An 18684-nucleotide genomic window follows, 5' to 3' on the forward strand; every position below is an offset into this window, starting at 1 on the left:
TTACTCTTAGTTTCTTATCCCTTGTGATACTTATGGAGGTGGGTTTGTCTTTTGAGCCTTGCCTAAAAAAGGCACTATGGGGGTAGCAAGAGCCTTTGCCAATATCCGAAAGCCCAGGGGTGACAGGTGCAAGCCGTCCCTAGCGAAGCATCGTTTGTCGAGCATGTCATCCCAGGCTGACAGGCATTGATCCTTTGAATGACACCAATACTTAAGCCAATTGTTGAAATTGATCATCTTGTCTTCATATTGTGGCATCATTCTTGGTGAGGTAAGATGCTACTCAAGGTCAGGGTCATACCGGCCTGGGCCACATGCTCAGAGAGCTCCTCTATGTCTCTTTTCATGTAGTCCAGGGAGGTACATCTCAGGTCATTCACACCAGCATGGACAATGATTGAGTCATATTTGTACTTGCCTTGGAGTGACCTGAGTGCTTGTGTTATGTGGCGGATCCTAGCACCCGACAGGCAGCTCACCGTGACCTTCTCCTTGTTCAGCCTGGTGAGCGGGACGTCAGTGTGCCTGACGATAGAGTCACCTATTACAAGTGTATCAGGTGTGTTGTTTAGCCTTAAGGGCTGTGACTGTTTGGCACACTGGCTTTGTGAGATATGTGTTGCACGTGTTTTGTTTTGGCGTAGCGGGGTATCATTTCTGCTTTATTATTAGTATGTTCTAACTACAGGTTGAAATCTTATTATAACTGAAATTCCAGGTAAGGCATTTAGTAGCTTGTATTTCAGGAGTAATACCTGCTCTAGACAAAAGTTCTTTGCTCTATTTACTATAGTCCAGTTAATTTGTCCCCTCCATTTTACATATATCTCTAAAGCAACTGCAGTCAGTTGTGAAGCGAGACTTTTTGTTATCTGTTTGTGTTTGTGTTTTAGTTATCTTGTGTAGCACAGCATTCAAACATAACCAAGTATGATACTATCACCTTCCTTGGACAGCTTTTTAAGATAACATAGTTTTGGGAGTCACTAAATCATTGGCAGTAACTTTTACTTGCTCTTGCAAGTTCAGAAAATGCTAAACTAGAGTCATCCATCTCTCTCTCTCTCTCTCTCTCTGAACTGAGGATTCAATCAATTTCTCCATGGTTTATGTTGGATTTCGAAACACTTTAGCAGAACATATACAGTTCAGTACTTGGTAACTACAACATCAGTCTAACAGTTATTGACTGACAGAGCTCCCTTCAGATTACTGTAGTTTATTCACTAACAGCTTGGAATGCAGCGCAAGTGTACAGACTAAATTTCTCATGACTGTGGGAGAAAGAGCAATAGGAAATTTAAGCTTCTTTTCAAGTGCAAACAGTCACTACCAAAATGCAATGGAAAACAGTTATTTCTTTATGTAGGTTTTTAGTACATTTACTTTTGTCTTTTGTAGGTTATTAGTTAAAAATTCAAAGCACTCTCTTGCAACTTGAATTAAGGAGGCAGCTAGCTGGCACATAATACCACTGCTACTGCTGACACCAGATGTAGTATTTTGCAAACACTTAACCCAGAAGTAACAATATGAAAATATGTATGCAAACAGTTTTCACCGCAGCTTGAGTAAATGCTTAAATATATAGCTAACATTTGGTCCAGCTAAGATGAATTTGTTGCAGAGTCTGCATAAACCTGCTTCACACCAACAGCATCCCTCTCCATGCCCACTATTATATAGGTTTTCTAGTGCTTCCTACTTTATGCAGTTGAAGACATCCTTTGTGAGAATCAATTTCCAGGTGTAAGGACCCACCTCCAGCTGAGGTACAATGATAGCCTCCATTTGAACCTTAGTTTTCAAGTACACAGACAATGAACCTCCTCCTTGAGACACTAAATGGATCTCCCATAACTTAGAAAAGCTCTCATTTGATACATGAATAAAGCACAAAATTGGACTCATAATGGTCCACTAACCAAACATAACGGAATTTCTGCTCTTACAGAAATAACATTACTGACATCACATAATAGCATTAGCAATGTTGTAAAGACAATCTACTTAGAATAGAGTTGTTTTTACAATAGTTATATCACATGCAGCATTTAATACCCCAGAATACTGGAGACATTGAGTTATACTAAAAAAACAGGTTTATTGTGTACATCTAATATCAGGGGATAACAATAATAGCACTTATTGGTTTCTTGGATAAAATGAAATTAAAATAACAGCACTTCTTGCTTTCTCAGTTCCAGAATTAAATAAAACAAACACAGCCCTCTGTACTATTGTTCTACAAAGTGGTACCTTTCTGGTGTATTTACACAGTTCACAGAGCCCCCAGGAAAAAGTTGCTGCAAGATGAGTATACTGTAGACCTCGCCTAGGTGTTATTCCAGCTCTCTGTTATAGGTACTTCCCTTGGTATACTCCATGAACTTAGGCCCAGCTGAACTGATATACTCCAAGCTTCCAGGATTCTGCTTCTAGATGATTCTCCAGATGAACTAACTTCCTGTAGGCCGCAAGACTGGGACCCTCCTTTCATGCTAGTAATTTAGTAATGAACGGCTTGTTACTGATTAATAAAGAGTGTTCTCCTGATTTGCTATTGATGGAGTGCTCCCACAATCCACATTTCAGCACAAATTTAAAGGAACAATACCTAGTTTCTAGCTGTAACATGTTACTACACACACACACACACACATATATATATATATATATATATATATATATATATATATGTGTGTGTGTGTGTGTGTGTGTGTGTGTGTGTGTGTGTGTGTGTGTATATATATATATATATATATATATGTATATCTCTATATATATATATATATATATATATATATATATATATATATATATAGGTGTGTATAGAGTATATGTATTGTGACAGGCACAACTAGTACCACACTCGCATTTGGTGCTGGAAGATGAGATGGATGCGTGTTGTATTTCCACTCCAGGTAATCAGATTGCTGACACTGCAGTGCATCACTAGGGGAGATGCTGCACTCCTAAGTGTGTTCTCCTTTGGATGGGACATTAAACTGAGGTCTCTGCTACCTGAGTTTGTGCTTGATCAGGAGAATATAAAAGATCCCATAGCACTTACTGAAAAAGCAGTGATTACCTTCACACAGACGGTTATATATAACCAGATCACAATGCAAGTGAACAAACAGAAACGGAAACTGAATGAAATCAGATGCATTGTGGTACCCAGTTAGGCCACATTGTTTCTCATCATGGCATAATGTTGGCCCAGGTAGAATACAGCTTCCAATTTAGGTCTTCATCTTCTGTAATATATTGGTACTTTAATTTATTTATGCATTTGTTAAGCTGGTAGGTGCCCTGGTCTGAAGACCTTTTTCAGACATGTCTTCCCTAACATGACAGAAAACGTATTACTCTGAGCACAATAAACTACAGTACATATAAATATGAGTAATAGTAAATGTCATGGTAGTAGAAAATTAACAATGTCTCACTATTTACAGTATTTATAACAGATTTCAATACTTAAGTGCCATAACAATGTATATAGTAAAGTATAACTAAATCACAGCATTTAGAATTTGAAAACAATAAGAAAGAGTAATAGGTAACAGGAATGGTGGGTAATATTGGCTATAAGCTTGAGGTAAAATAATGGAAGTTATTGGGGAAATAAATCTGTGGGGTGACCTGAAGAGGGCTGTGCACAAGAGATGCCCTTGCAATCTGACAGAGTTGGAGTGCTTTTGCAAGGAAGAGTGGGTAAATATTGCCAAGTCAAGATGTGCCATGCTGATAGACTCCTACCCAAGAAGACTGAATGCTGTAATTAAATCCAAAGATGCTTGAACCAAATATTAGTTTAAGGGTGTGCACATTTATACAACCAGATTTTTGTACGTTATTTATTTTTTATATTGTTCCCTTAACAGATTTTCTTGTTTTTCAATTGAATTGTACAGGTTATAAGTCACATTATAGGTGGGAAAAGTTTTGAAATTATTTATTGTGGTCTCATTTTTTATATCACAAAAACCTGGTATTTTAATGGGGGTGTGTATACTTTTCATATCCACTGCAGATATACATGCATGCATAAGATATATATTTACAGAAACAAATACATACATTTATATGTATGTGTGTCTACTTTGTTTCATTGAAAGCTCATTTCACTGAATTTGAATTCACCCTGACCAAATCACTGAAAGTTCAAATCACTGAAAACTCATTTCACTGAATTTCTTTTCACTGAAGTGAAGTACTGGCACTGTGTAGAGTACTGTAAGGCAAGTAAAAGGTATATGCCCTTTTCTCCACTGTAGTGCGATCCCCTGGAGTTAGTATATATAGTTAAGGGATGTGTGGGGGGGCAAAATGTATTGTTTTGAAGCTTTCAGTGAAATATAATATAAAACCAAATTATGTGGGAGGCTATGCCCCCAACACCCCCAATGTGGGGTCCCTAACTATATATATACTAACTCCAGGATTGCACTACAGTGAGAAAAAGGGCATATACATTTTACTTGCCTTACAGTATTCTACACAGTGCCAGTACTTCACTTCACTAAAATCAGATTCGATGAAATAAGTTTTCAGTAATTTGAGTTTTGAGCAATTTGGTCAGGGTAAATTCAAATTCAGTGAAATGAGCTTTCAATGAAACAAAGTAGATACACACACACATACATGTATATGTGTGTATGTGTGTGTGTGTGTGTGTGTGTGTGTGTGTGTGTGTGTGTGTGTGTGTGTGCACATACAGATGTAAATGCGACCAATAATTCATTCATCATGTAATATGCAATGATACCTTTCAACCTCTTAGAGCAAGAAATCTGGACAAAACAACAAATAATGGTGGGACAAAGGCCCAACAATAGGGACACTTTTAAATATTGCTCTTACAAACTTAGAAAGTTGATAGAATAAAAGGTTTTTCATTAGCATGAATCTTCTGGAGGAATTTAAGTCTGAAAAATCAAATGGTTGACATTATTTTATGACTTTAGTCCTCAGTGTTTTGTCAGCAGTTTGCCAGAAAACTACACTTTTATGAGAAACGGACCAATTAAAAACCTCAGCTTTGGCCGGCTAAGAACTTGCTGTATTCAACTGGATGTATAAGAGAATTTAAGTACCTTTATCTGCACTTTTTTTTCAAAAAAATACAGTATTTAAATTGATTTTGACTGTGTTGCAGGAATATTAACTGAACTGGAAGTTAGTCAGTGTTTGCTGAATTTTGTTATTTGCTAGTAATTACAGGTGTGGGGGTAGCCACATTCTTTGATTTCCTGTCCTTGCCTATTTAAGTGGTACAGTGTGAAATATTTTCTGCTTAAAAACCTCAGCTTTGGCCGGCTAAGAACTTGCTGTATTCAATTGGACGTATAAGAGAATTTAAGTACCTTTATCTGCACTTTTTTTTTCAAAAAAATACAGTATTTAAATTGATTTTGACTGTGTTGCAGGAATATTAACTGAACTGGAAGTTCGTCAGTGTTTGCTGAATTTTGTTATTTGCTAGTAATTACAGGTGTGGGGGTAGCCACATTCTTTGATTTCCTGTCCTTGCCTATTTAGGTGGTACAGTGCGAAATATTTTCTGCTTAAAAACCTCAGCTTTGGCTGGTTAAGAACTTGCTGTATTCAAATGGATGTATAAGAGAATTTAAGTACCTTTATCTGCACTTTTTTCAAAAAAATACAGTATTTAAATTGATTTTGACTGTGTTGCAGGAATATTAACTGAACTGGAAGTTAGTCAGTGTTTGCTGAATTTTGTTATTTGCTAGTAATTACAGGTGTGGGGGTAGCCACATTCTTTGATTTCCTGTCCTTGCCTATTTAAGTGGCACAGTGTGAAATATTTTCTGCTTAAAAACCTCAGCTTTGGCCGGCTAATCTTAGTGGCCTTGAAACTGCCCGCTCCTCTTGTAAATTTGTGTTTGGATACTCCTTCTGGGCCCATCTCATTTGCTCACTCAACTGAGTGCAGTGAGATCATAGTCTGATTTCAGGCACTCCTACTGTGTACAAAGAGAGCATCTGGGAAACAGAAAAAAAAAATGTAAGCTTGTTTCCTGCCTTTCCTGTTAAGTGGTATAGACTATTTGTAGGCTTCTGAGCTCCCAAGCCCTTCTGTGTTGGAGGGAAGCCTTCTAGCTTAGTTTTTTTTTCTTATGACTAGCCATTTTTCTAGTTTCAGCACTCAAATCTGTTTCTTTGATCTCAGCACTTGTTCAGAAAAAAAAAATTAATCTGCTTTTACTGTACTTGTGTTTCTACCTACTTTATTTTACTTTTGCATCATCTTAAAAGTACTCAATTGTATTTATTACTGCTTGGTGTAACTCATTCTAAGCCTTTTGGTTTAAACACTTGGGCTTCGGACCAGTTGTTTTGCACTGAGAGGGTTTGTGGTCTGCACTGTGGTGGCAGAACAGGTAGCTCACATCCTTCTAAGTTGGGAACTGCTGATTGAGGGCTCAGTGTCTGTTATTCTAAAAGTGTATTAATTCTGGTTTAAGCACTTGGGCTTTCAGGCCAGTTATTTTACATTAAGAGGGTTTGTGGTCTGCACTCTTGTGGGAGGAGAGGCTGGACTCTGCCCTTCTGAGCTGGGAATTTCTGGTTAAAGGCTTATAGTGCATGCATATCTGATCTGCTTCTTACTGAAGTTGGTGCGCCTTGTTTGCTGTGGCATAGACTGGATTCGGGCCTGCTGGATCTAGCTTTGTTTGTGTAACTTGAGCACTAATCTAGGCATTTTCTAAAGTATTCAGTTGTATTTATTACTGCTTGGTAGTAACTTGATTAAAGTGTAGCTATCATTCTAAGTCTTTTGGATTAAGCACTTGGGCTTCAGACCAGTTGTTTTACATTAGGAAGGTTTGTGGCATGCACTGTGGTGGCAGGACAGGTAGCTTTCATCCTTCTAAGTTGGGAACTGCTGATTGAGAGCCCAGTGTCTGTTATTCTTAAAGTGTATTAGTTCTGGTTTAAGCACTTGGGCTTCAGGCCAGTTATTTTACATTAAGAAGGTTCGTGGTCTGCACTCTTGTGGGAGAAGAGGCTGGACTCTGCCCTTCTGAACTGGGAATTTCTGGTTAAAGGTTTATAGTGCCTGAATATTTGAACTGTATCTTACTGAAATTGGTACACCTTGTTTGCTGTAGCATAGACTAGATCCAGGCCTGCTGAATCTAGCTTTGTTTATATGCTTGTTGTTGCTTGCTTGTTATTTCCCTGGAACGCTAATTCCACCTAATACGCGGCTTCTCAGCACTTCTGTGGATCACTAGTGATATCTGCATTGCTTACTGTACTTATTTCCTTGTTTCACTTGAAAGAAAGTTACTGTTTGTCGTTTTTGCATTTAAGTTACCTGTAACACATTGCACTTAAGTTACCTGGCACTTGCTCACTAAAGCAATTATATAAGTCAGCAATAAAAATTAAAAGCACTACACCCTCACTCCCCACTGGCCCTTGTTTTCAATTATTAAGGAATTCCCAATATTATTCTAGCATGTCCAAAGGTCAGTTGTCAATCTCCTCTCCAGTCCAGCTGGTGAATTTGGGAATCTTGAGGCAATGTTACAACTGCCTCATGTACACAGACAACCCTCTCCTCCTCCCAACAAATTCCAACACATGTGAGAGATGCAACCATACAGCCAAACTGGAGGCTAAGCTCTCTCAACTCAGTACTGGCATAACTAGTCAGGAGGAGAAGGAAACCACACTCACTACAATTCCAGTCTCACATAGACCTACCACGACAGCAAACCAAACACATAATCACACAAAAACATACTCGGAGGCTCTAAATAAAGCTCTGCCTAAGCAGCAGAGACCTCCAAAGCAGACACCAAAGCAACCGCTACCCCAAAACAAAACACGTGCAACACATATCTCACAAAGCCAGTGTGCCAAACAGTCACAGCCCTTAAGACTAAACAACACACCTGATACACTTGTAATAGGTGACTCTATCGTCAGGCACACTGACATCCCGCTCATCAGGCTGAACAAGGAGAGGGTCCCGGTGAGCAGCCTTTCGGGTGCTAGGATCCGCCACATAACACAAGCACTCAGGTCACTCCAAGGCAAGCACAAATATGACTCAGTCATTGTCCATGCTGGTGTGAATGACCTGAGACATACCTCCCTGGACTACATGAAAAGAGACATAAAGGAGCTCTCTGAGCATGTAGCCCAGGCCGGTATGACCCTGACCTTGAGTAGCATCTTACCCTCACCAAGAATGATGCCACAATATGAAGACAAGATGATCAATTTCAACAATTGGCTTAAGTACTGGTGTCATTCAAAGGGGATCCAATGCCTGTCAGCTTGGGATGATATGCTCGACAAGCCATGATGCTTCGCTAGGGACGGCTTGCACCTGTCACCCCTGGGCTTTCGGATATTGGCAAAGGCTCTTGCTACCCCCATAGTGCCTTTTTAGGCAAGGCTCAAAAGACAAACCCACCTCCATAAGTATCACAAGGGATAAGAAACTAAGAGTAATGCTACTCAACGCCAGAAGTCTAAACCTCAAGATGCATGCACTCGAAACTCTCCTTAGCATGGAGAACATCGATATCTGTGCAGTAACAGAAACCTGGTTCAGGGCTCCTGAGAGCACCCCAGCACTACCAGGTTATACCTCATACCATGCTTTTCGGCCCCAAAACTTGGACCGAACCACAAAAGGAGGGGGAGTATCGATATTCATCAAAGATACCCACACCTCCAGGTTGGTGGAAAAGCACGAAGCATCAAAGACTATCCATGTGCAACTAACAGTGGGTAAAACTGCCTTCCAGTTTATAGCCTGCTACAGACCACCCTCCCAAACCCAGGAACCCCACTCAGGCTTCCTGAGAACACTGGAAAATATGAAGGTCTCTCCAAACACCATTATATTGGGCGACTTCAACTACCCAAACATAGACTGGGAGCATTACTCTAGCTCCAACACCCTAGCCCAAAGGTTCCTAGAATTTATAAACTCAAATGCTATGGAACAACTTGTTACCACTCCCACAAGAGGGGAAAACATACTGGACCTGATCATCACCAACATGGGGACTCTATGCTCCAGACCAGAAGTGTATCCCTCACTGGTAAGATCAGACCATAAACTAATCTCACTGGATATTCACATCCCGACCCCACCCACTGCCCAGAAAACCACAGTGAAAAACTTCTCTAAAGCAAATTTCACACTCCTCAAAACCGAGGTGGAATCCTTCAAAGTCCCCGGGCCTGTGGAAAATATGGCCCAGACTGCAGAATCCTTTATAAACGCATTCTATGAACACCTTCAGGAATGCATGGATCATGCGATCCCAAATAAAACCAAGACTCAGTCCTCCAAAGGCAGACATCCTGTCTGGTGGACCCCAGCCATAAACAAACTATACAATAGAAGGAGGAAGCTATTAAATGATAGAGCAAAATCCCAAAAAGGGAAGGCATCACTGATCAGTATTAGCAAAAAACTACGGGCACACATAAAATTGTCTAAGGCCAGCTTCGAGAGAAAAATTGCACAGGACACTAAGGATAATCACAAGGCTTTCTTTAGTTATGTTAGGAACCTGGGTGGTAATTCCCAGATATGCTCAGAATTAGTCCAAAATGACAAAAATACACTGAACCCACAGACATTGCCAACATCCTAGCTAACAGGTTCAGTGCAAACTTCTCCCTACCAAAAGAGCAAATATCTATCCCAGCAGAGTGCTGCCCCCCTGACATCTCAGATGCTCAGGTAAGAACCGCCCTCTCCAAAGCAAAAAACAGCATCAATGGGACCAGACGGTGTCCCGGCTGCATCCTACATGAACTCCAAGAAGAGCTAAACCCAAACATAAAACTGCTGTTCAATCTCAGCCTTACTACAGGATATGTGCCCAAAGAATGGCGTACAGCAACAGTGGACCCTCTCCATAAAGGTGGTGCCTCAACGGATCCTGGAAACTATCGCCCCATAAGCCTGACTAGCTTGGTCTGCAAAGCTATGGAAAGGATCATCATGGACCTCATAAATAAAGATATTGGGGACCTACAAACACTGGATCCTACCCAGTTCAGCTTTGTTAAGGGCAGATCCTGCCTCTTAAACCTGGTTGATTTCTTTGAAACAGTCACCAAGGCCATTGACGAGGGGAAGGTAGTCCACACAGCCTACCTGGACCTCGCAAAAGCCTTCGATACAATACCCCACTCAGGCATTATAGATAAGCTCACCAGCTTAAATATAAACCCCTATGTCACTAGATGGATTGCAAACTGGCTCAAGGACAGAGCCCACATGGTTAGAATTGCTGGAGCCATGTCAGACTCCAAACCAGTTACAAGTGGTGCCCCACAAGGCTCAGTCCTGGGACCTCTCTTGTTCGGTATATATTTCTCGGAGGTACAGGCCAACACGGAAGGACTGTGGCTGACCAAGTTCGCAGATGACTGCAAACTGGGCACCATAATTGACTCTCCAGCCGACACAAGCATCCTCCAAAAGGGCCTCATAGAAACAGACAACTGGTGCCAGAGCCATGGCCTCAAGCTAAATGCCAAAAGTGTATAGTCATCCCTTTGGCAAAACAAAGTGCCCACAAATTACCACATAGGTGGTAATCAATTAAGTACAGAAGAAGTAATTAGGGACCTGGGGACCCAAGTTGATAGCAATCTTTCATTTGACAACCACGTGGCCAAAGTGGTTAGAAAAACATTTTATATAGCCCACCTAATCATGAAGGGATTCACATCTAGATCAGGGGAGGTCATCGTGCCTCTTTACTCATCCCTCATCAGGCCCATAATTGAGTACAATGCCCCTTTTGGGATGTACCTTACCAGACACCTGCAGCAACTGGAAAGACCCCAAAAGTACCTCACCAAGAGGATCAAAGGGCTTAAACAGATGCCATATGCTGCCCGGTTAAAGAAACTCCAGCTCTACTCAGTGGCATACCACCTGTTCAGAGGCGATCTGTGCCTGACGTATAACCCGGAATTAATGGACATGCTGCACCTCAGAAAATCCAAATCCCATCGAGCTACGCGCTCGAGAGACTTGAACCTCAGCACTGAAATAAATAGGACATGCTGGAGGGACAGATTCATAACCCAGAGGCTCCCTTCACTCTGGAATAAAATCCCAGTCCAGGTTAGGCAGAGTCCCTCATTGACTCTCTTCAAGAGGAATCTTGGTGAGTGGATGGGAGATCGTAGGTTTACCCCGGGTATCACTTCTGTGTCACTGTTAGACAGAGGCACAGTATACTAACCTCGAAAAAGGGCATAGCAAAATAAATTTAAAATGGGTGGTGAAAGCCAAACACATTCTGGCTAGGCTTATAAATGCCCTAGGGCAGATAGCCTAGTATGAACCTATGAAAAATATGAGTAAAAAATCTGGACATTCTGCGAAAATCTGGACAGCTGACAGCTATGTATGCAACTTCTTATTGGTTAGTAGCAGTGGCCTTCATATCTCTCAACCTCTTGCATCTAGAATTAAAAACATATCCAAAAATAATCTGGTATACTGTTTTAATATTAAGATTAATAAATTGATAAGTCGACTGTGTGTGAGAATGTGAATTAACTGGGGCTGCCACCTTTTCAAATTCCCAAAGTGGGACATTTTTACTGTAATGTGAGCTTTTAGAGGACAAACCATACCCTAATTCAGTGCAAAAGAACAGCACTCCTTTCTTAGTAAACAGGAACTCAGCCTTGTAGAATCAAAATTGTTTATCCTTTCTCATATAATTAGGTCTTTTACACATAAGGCTCTTGCCACCCCCATAGTGCCTTTTTTAGGCAAGGCTCAAATTCTAAACCTACCACCCTAGAAAACAAAAATGGGAAGAAACTAAGGGTAATGCTGCTCAATGCCAGAAGTCTAAATCTCAAAATGCACGCACTCGAGGCCCTTCTCAGTATGGAGAACATCGATGTCTGTGATGTAACTGAAACCTGGTTCAAGGCTCCTGAGAGCACCCCGGCACTATCAGGTTTTACCTCATATCATGTGTTCCGGACCCAAAACCCGGACCACACCACAAAAGGAGGGGGTGTATCCATATTCATCAAGGATACCCACACCTCCAGGTTGGTGGCAACGCACGAAGCATCGGAAACCATACAGGTGAAATTAACCATAGGCAAAACTGCTCTACAATTTGTAGCATGCTACAGGCCACCCTCTCAAACTCAGGAACCCCACACAGCCTTCCTGAAGACACTGGAGGGTATAAATGTATCTCCAAACACCATTATATTGGGTGACTTCAACTACCCGAATATAGACTGGGAACATTACTCAAGCCCCAACTTTTTAGCCCAAAGGTTCCTGGAGTTCATAAATTCAAATGCCATGGAACAACTAGTCACCGTTCCCACAAGAGGAGAAAATATACTAGATCTCATCATCACAAACATGGAGACAAAATGCTCCACACTGGAAGTATATCCCTCATTGGTGAGATCAGATCATAAACTAATCTCACTGGAAATTCACATCCCGCTCCCACCCCAAACAAAAAAGACCACAGTGAAGAACTTCTCTAAAGCAAACTTCACACTACTCAAGACTGGTGTGGTATCCTTCAAGGCCCCCGAGCCATTGGAAACCACAACCCAAGCTGCGGAAGCCCTTACAAATGCCTTCTACGAACACCTCCAGGACTGCATGGATCAGGCAATCCCTAATAAAACCAAGACTCTTTCCACCAAGGGCAAACGTCCAGTCTGGTGGACCCCAGCCATAAACAAACTTTACAATAAGAGGAGAAAGCTGTTACATGATAGAGCAAAATCCATAAAAGAGAAGACACCCTTGATCATTATTAGTAAAAAAATACGAGCACTCATAAAATCATCAAGGCCAAATTTGAGAGAAAAATTGCCATAGATTCAAAAGACAATCATAAGGCCTTCTTCAGCTATGTTAGAAACCTGGGTGGAATCTCCCAGATATGCTCAGAATTAGTTCAAAATGATACAAAAATCACTGAACCCACAGACATTGCCAACATACTGGCGGACAGGTTCAGTGCAAACTTCACCCCCCTCTCACCCCAAAAGGAGAGATAACTATCCCAGCGGAGTGTAGCCTCCCAGACATCTCAAATGCGCAGGTAAAAGCTGCTCTCTCTAAAGCTAAAAACACAGCATCAATGGGACCGGATGGTGTCCCCGGCTGTGTGCTACATGAACTCAATGAGGAACTAAACCCGCACATAAGGCAGCTGTTTAATCTTAGCCTTACCACAGGATACGTGCCCAAGGAGTGGTGTACGGCAACTGTGGTCCCACTCCACAAAGGCGGTGCCTCTACGGACCCTGGTAATTACCGCCCCATAAGCTTAACAAGCCTGGTCTGCAAAGCTATGGAGGATCATAATGGAACTCATAAACAAAGACATAGGGGACTTGCAGACATTGGACCCGACCCAGTTTGGCTTTGTCAAGGGCAGATCATGCCTTTTGAACTTGGTCGACTTCTTCGAAACAGTCACCAAGGCCATTGATGAGGGAAAGGCAGTCCATACAGCCTACCTTGACCTTGCAAAAGCTTTCGACACAATACCCCACTCAGGTATTATAGAGAAACTTACCAGCTTAAATGTAAACCCATATGTCACAAGATGGGTTGCAAACTGGCTAAAGGACAGAACCCACAGGGTCAGAGTTGCTGGCACCATGTCAGACTCCAAGCCGGTCACAAGTGGTGTCCCACAGGGCTCAGTCCTTGGCCCCCTGTTGTTCGGCATCTACTTCTCAGAAGTACAGGCAAACATAGGAGGACTATGGACAAAGTTTGCAGATGACTGCAAACTGGGCGCCATAGTGGAAAGTACATCGGACACAGATATCCTTCAGAGGGGTCTCACGGAAACTGATAGCTGGTGCCAGAGCCATGGCCTGAAGTTAAATGCCAAAAAATGTATAGTCATACCCTTCGGGAAAAACAAGGTAACCCCAAGCTACCATATAGGTGGCAATCCACTAAGCACAGAAGAGGTTATCAGGGACCTGGGGACCCAGGTTGACAGTGGCCTTTCTTTTGACACTCACATTGCTAAAGTGGTTAGAAAGACCTTCTACATTGCCCACCTGATCATGAAGGGATTCACATCCAGATCAAGTGAGGTCATTGTTCCCCTGTACTCTTCACTTATCAGACCAATGATCGAGTACAATGCCCCATTCGGGATGTATCTCACCCGACACCTGCAGCAATTGGAGAGACCCCAAAAGTTCCTCACCAAAAGGATAAGGGATTCCAAAATCTGTCATATGCTGCCAGACTGAAGAAACTCCAGCTCTATTCAGTCGCATACCGTCTGCTCAGAGGTGACCTGTGCCTGACATACAAGGCCATGTCCAACCCGGAATTAATGGACATGCTCCACCTCAAAAAATCCAAATCTACCAGATCCACTAGAGCAAGTGACTTAAACCTTAGCACGGATATAAATAAGACATGCTGGAGGGATAGATTTGTCACTCAGAGACTCCCTATGCTGTGGAATAAAATCCCGGTCCATGTGAGGCAGAGCACCTCGCTGGCTCTGTTCAAGAGAAATCTTGACCGGTGGATGGGAGATCGTAGGTTTACCCCGGGAATCATCTCTGTGTCACTGCTGGACAGAGGCAAAACAAACTAATGGGCACAATATTTTTTAACATAAGGGGTGGCGTAAGCCACAAAACTTTGGGCTAGGCTTATAAATGCCTTAGGGCAGATAGCCTAGTATAAACCTATGAACCTATAAAATAACTTATTTTTTTCTGTCCTAAAGCCTCAAGACGTTTCCCATTTTCATGTTTTTTCTCAGGACATAACTGCTCCAGTAGGTACTGTCTTGCATGAAAAAGGGATTGTTAGTAACATTTGCTGCATTTTCTGAAGTAAAAGTCTGTATCTCTAATTATTACTATTATTCATTAAATGTAATCCGTCAAAATACTGTCTGGAGAGCTAAAAAGTACATCTCTTTGCGGGCTAACTACTTAAAAGTATTACTCTATTTCCAGCAATTGGCATGAACACACTAAGAACGTACTATTTTGTGCCTTTATCATGTCAGGAAATGAGTGCTGAGCAATGGGAGGTCGTTTCAAGTATTCTGCAAGTCAAGACAACACCTGCACTACGCGTGTGCCTTTAATTATGTTAAATTTGCATTCTCCGGAAGTAGAAAGGAGTGCATTGCGCACAGCCACGGCGTCTTCTCTTGCGTGTTTCCCGTGTGAGGATTGCAGCAAGCATTTCTGGTTTAGGTTTGCCAAAGTGAGTGCTTTAAAATCTCTATCTAGTGAGCTGGTAATAGTGCTGTGCTTTTAGTAACACGGTTGGTTTGCAATGTTGTATTATAGTCAATAGTTGACTGATAAAATTGCTTATTGTAGATTATTTTGGTTTAATGTTTCTGTTGAATTTATAAATAGAGCTCCTTTTAGTGCTGTACCGTAACCACCTTTAGTGAAGTTATAATACTGCCGGGGCATAATCATTTTTCCTTTGGACGTTTTTAGGTTTGATTTACTTTTATTTGAATGATTTGTTCAGTTATGACTGTATTGATTGCGACGGTCAAGCGTGTACGAGTCACCTGTGGCTGCTTCAGTTATTTGGTACTTTCAGGAGATAAGCCGGGAAATCACTTATTTTTGTTGCTACTTTTTACATTTTCCAGAATAAACCTGCTTTGAGTGATACTGCATATGTTATTTCCATTAGATCTAGTAAGGTTTCAATGACATTCACTAGCTAACCCTACTACGCACATTGCAGGTGGGGTGTGTATGCAATCTGACACATGTACATATTTTGTGTATTTTAATCAAAGTCCTCGTAAGTATGCATGCACACTAATGTATACAGCTAAATAGTTAGAGCGATCGAAATTCTGATTGTCTGCCCTTCCATGAGTATTGCTGTATTTCTTTTGTGTCTTGATTATTTGAATTGTACTTGTCGAGAGTGTGGTAGTCGTAATGGTTAAGTTAACCTTGGTTAAGTTATTGAGTTTTCTTAGGGAAGCCATGAGAAGTGATGTCTATAACAAGATTGTTTTGCTCCATTCAAGCAATGGCTCCAGTACGGTGTTCATTATCAAATTTTATCTTTGATGCGTTATCAAAGCCCCCCCCCCACACACACACACAATTATGTGATGGAGCGTCAAGTTGTCACTTTGGATAGCTGACTTTCTTCCATCGGGCAAGCTGGTTTCTTTTTTTGCCTTTGAGTATGCAGTTAAAACTGTTTGCAAAGAAGATGGCACCCACCAACATTACCATAATCCTAGCTGATTGGGACTGGTCATTTAAATCCAACTTATTGCTCCCTATTTCTAATTGGGCTGATTATGTACTTTCTGTCACTTGCTTCATATAAATTGAATGTTGTTCACTTTATTACTCCCCTTATTGGTATACTTTATTCTAGTTGATTGGACTGATCATGTTATTCCATTTCACTTGTTTATGCAACTTGGCTTTAATGTTCCTTTTCTCATTCTTCGCATGTCAGTACAAACTTTTTCCGCTTTTTCATTAAAGTCAGCAGTTGGTTACGTAATTACTAACACAAGTAATATACCTGGCATAGAGTAAATATATTTTTGGTAAAACAGAATTGACAAAAACATTACTAGCAAGGAATACTTTGAAACTGAAAGAAAGGAAATTTACTTTACGCAAGTAAAGCATATAAGGTAGATGAAAAAAGATTTCTCGTTTATACAGCAGTGATCAGGTTCAACTCTGGGACAGTTGGTGGAGACTGACGGGAGCTATTCTTAAAGGAAATTTTGGGTGTAATGTAGGGTATCTTAAAGTTTATTTCAGGATGCTTGCAGCTAGGTATAGGTTCATAGGTTCATACTAGGCTATCTGCCCAAGGGCATTTATAAGCCTAGCCAAAAGTTTTGTGGCTTTCACCACCCCTTAAGTTTGAAAGGTACTGTGCCCATTAGTTTACCGTGCCTCTGTCCAGCAGTGACACTGAGGTGATCCCCGGGGAAAACCTGCGATCTCCCATCCATTGGTCAAGATTTCTCTTGAACAGGGCCAGCGAGGTTCTTTGCCTCGCATGTACCGGGATTTTGTTCCACAGCATAGGGAGTCTCTGGGTGATGAATCTGTCCCTCCAGCATGTCCTATTTATAACTGTGTTAAGGTTTAAGTCTCTTCCTCTTGTATTTCTTGTGGATTTAGATTTTTTGAGGTGGAGCATGTCCATCAATTCTGGGTTTGACATGGCCTTGTATGTTAGGCACAGGTCACCTCTGAGCAGACGGTATGCGACTGAATAGAGCTGGAGTTCCTTCAATCGGGCAGCATAAGACATATTTTTGAGACCCTTTATCCTTTTGGTGAGGAACTTTTGGAGCCTTTCCAATTGCTGCAGGTGTCGGGTAAGATACATTCCGAATGGGGCATTGTACTCTATCATTGGTCTGATGAGTGATTGAGTACAGGGGAACAATGACCTCCCTTGATCTAGATGTGAATCCCTTCATGATCAGGTGGGCAATGTAGAAAGTTTTCCTAACTACCTTGGCAACGTAGGTGTCAAATGAAAGGTTACTGCCAACCTGGGTCCCCAGATCCCTGATAACCTCTTCTGTGCTTAGTGGATTGCCACCTATATGGTAGCTAGGGGTAACCTTGTTTTTCCCGAAGGGTATGACTATGCATTTTTTGGCGTTTAACTTTAGGCCATGGCTCTGGCACCAGTTATCCGTTTCTATGAGACCCTTCTGGAGGATATCTGTGTCTGATGTGTTTTCAACTATGGCGCCCAGTTTGCAGTCCTCTGCAAACTTAGTCAGCCATAATCCTCCTGTGTTTGCCTCTACTTCTGAAAAGTAGATGTCGAACAAGAGGGGGCCTAGGACTGAGCTGTGTGGGACACCACTTGTGACCGGCTTGGAGTCTGACATGGCGCCAGCCACTCTGACCCTGTGGGTTCTGTCCCTTAGCCAGTTTGCAACCCATCTTGTGACGTATGGGTTTACATTTAAGTTGGTTAGTTTTTCTATGATACCCGAGTGGGGTATCGTGTCAAGCTTTTGCAAGGTCAAGGTAGGCTGTGTGGACTGCCTTGCCCTCATCAATGGCCTTGGTGACTGTTTCGAAAAAATCAACCAAGTTTAAAAGGCATGATCTGCCCTTGACCAAGCCAAACTGGGTTGGATCCAATGTCTGTAAGTCCCCTATGTCTTTATTTATGAGTTCCATTATGATTTTCTCCATAGCTTTGCAGACTAGGCTTGTCAAGCTGATGGGGTGGTAATTACCAGGGTCAGTGGAGGCACCGCCTTTGTGAAGTGGGACCACAGTTGCCGTACGCCACTCCTTGGGTACGTATCCTGAGGTGAGGCTAAGATTAAACAGCTGCCCTAACAGCGGGTTTAATTCCTCATTGAGTTCGTGGAGCACACAACCAGGGACACCATCTGGTCCCATAGATGCTGTGTTTTTTGCCTTGGAGAGCTCAGTTTTCACCTGAGCATTTGAGATGTGTGGGAGGCTACAATCCAGTGGGATAGATGTCTCTCCTTTTGGGGGGGGGGGGGAATTTGCACTGAACCTGTCAGCCAGTATGTTGGCAATGTCTAGTGGTTCAGTGATTTTTTACATCATTTTGGACTAATTCTGAACATACCTGGGAGTTTCCTC

The 18684-nt window shown here is 41.8% G+C and overlaps 2 protein-coding genes across 2 annotated transcripts in view; both read left to right on the forward strand.

Moving 5' to 3' along the window:
- The first annotated feature begins 15207 nt into the window (after window positions 1-15207).
- Window positions 15208-18684, forward strand: part of FASTKD5 (FAST kinase domains 5) — a 117269-nt gene continuing 113792 nt past the window's right edge. The window contains exon 1 of the mRNA XM_044064096.1: window positions 15208-15286. The gene's annotated coding sequence lies outside the window, so the exon portion shown is untranslated. The remainder of the gene's footprint in view (window positions 15287-18684) is intronic.
- Window positions 15209-18684, forward strand: part of UBOX5 (U-box domain containing 5) — a 664864-nt gene continuing 661388 nt past the window's right edge. Inside the window, exon 1 of the mRNA XM_044064098.1 lies at window positions 15209-15286. The gene's annotated coding sequence lies outside the window, so the exon portion shown is untranslated. The remainder of the gene's footprint in view (window positions 15287-18684) is intronic.

This window comes from Protopterus annectens, chromosome 2.part2 (assembly GCF_019279795.1).
Source record: "Protopterus annectens isolate FY-2018-M chromosome 2.part2, PAN1.0, whole genome shotgun sequence".
Taxonomy (NCBI): domain Eukaryota; kingdom Metazoa; phylum Chordata; order Ceratodontiformes; family Protopteridae; genus Protopterus; species Protopterus annectens.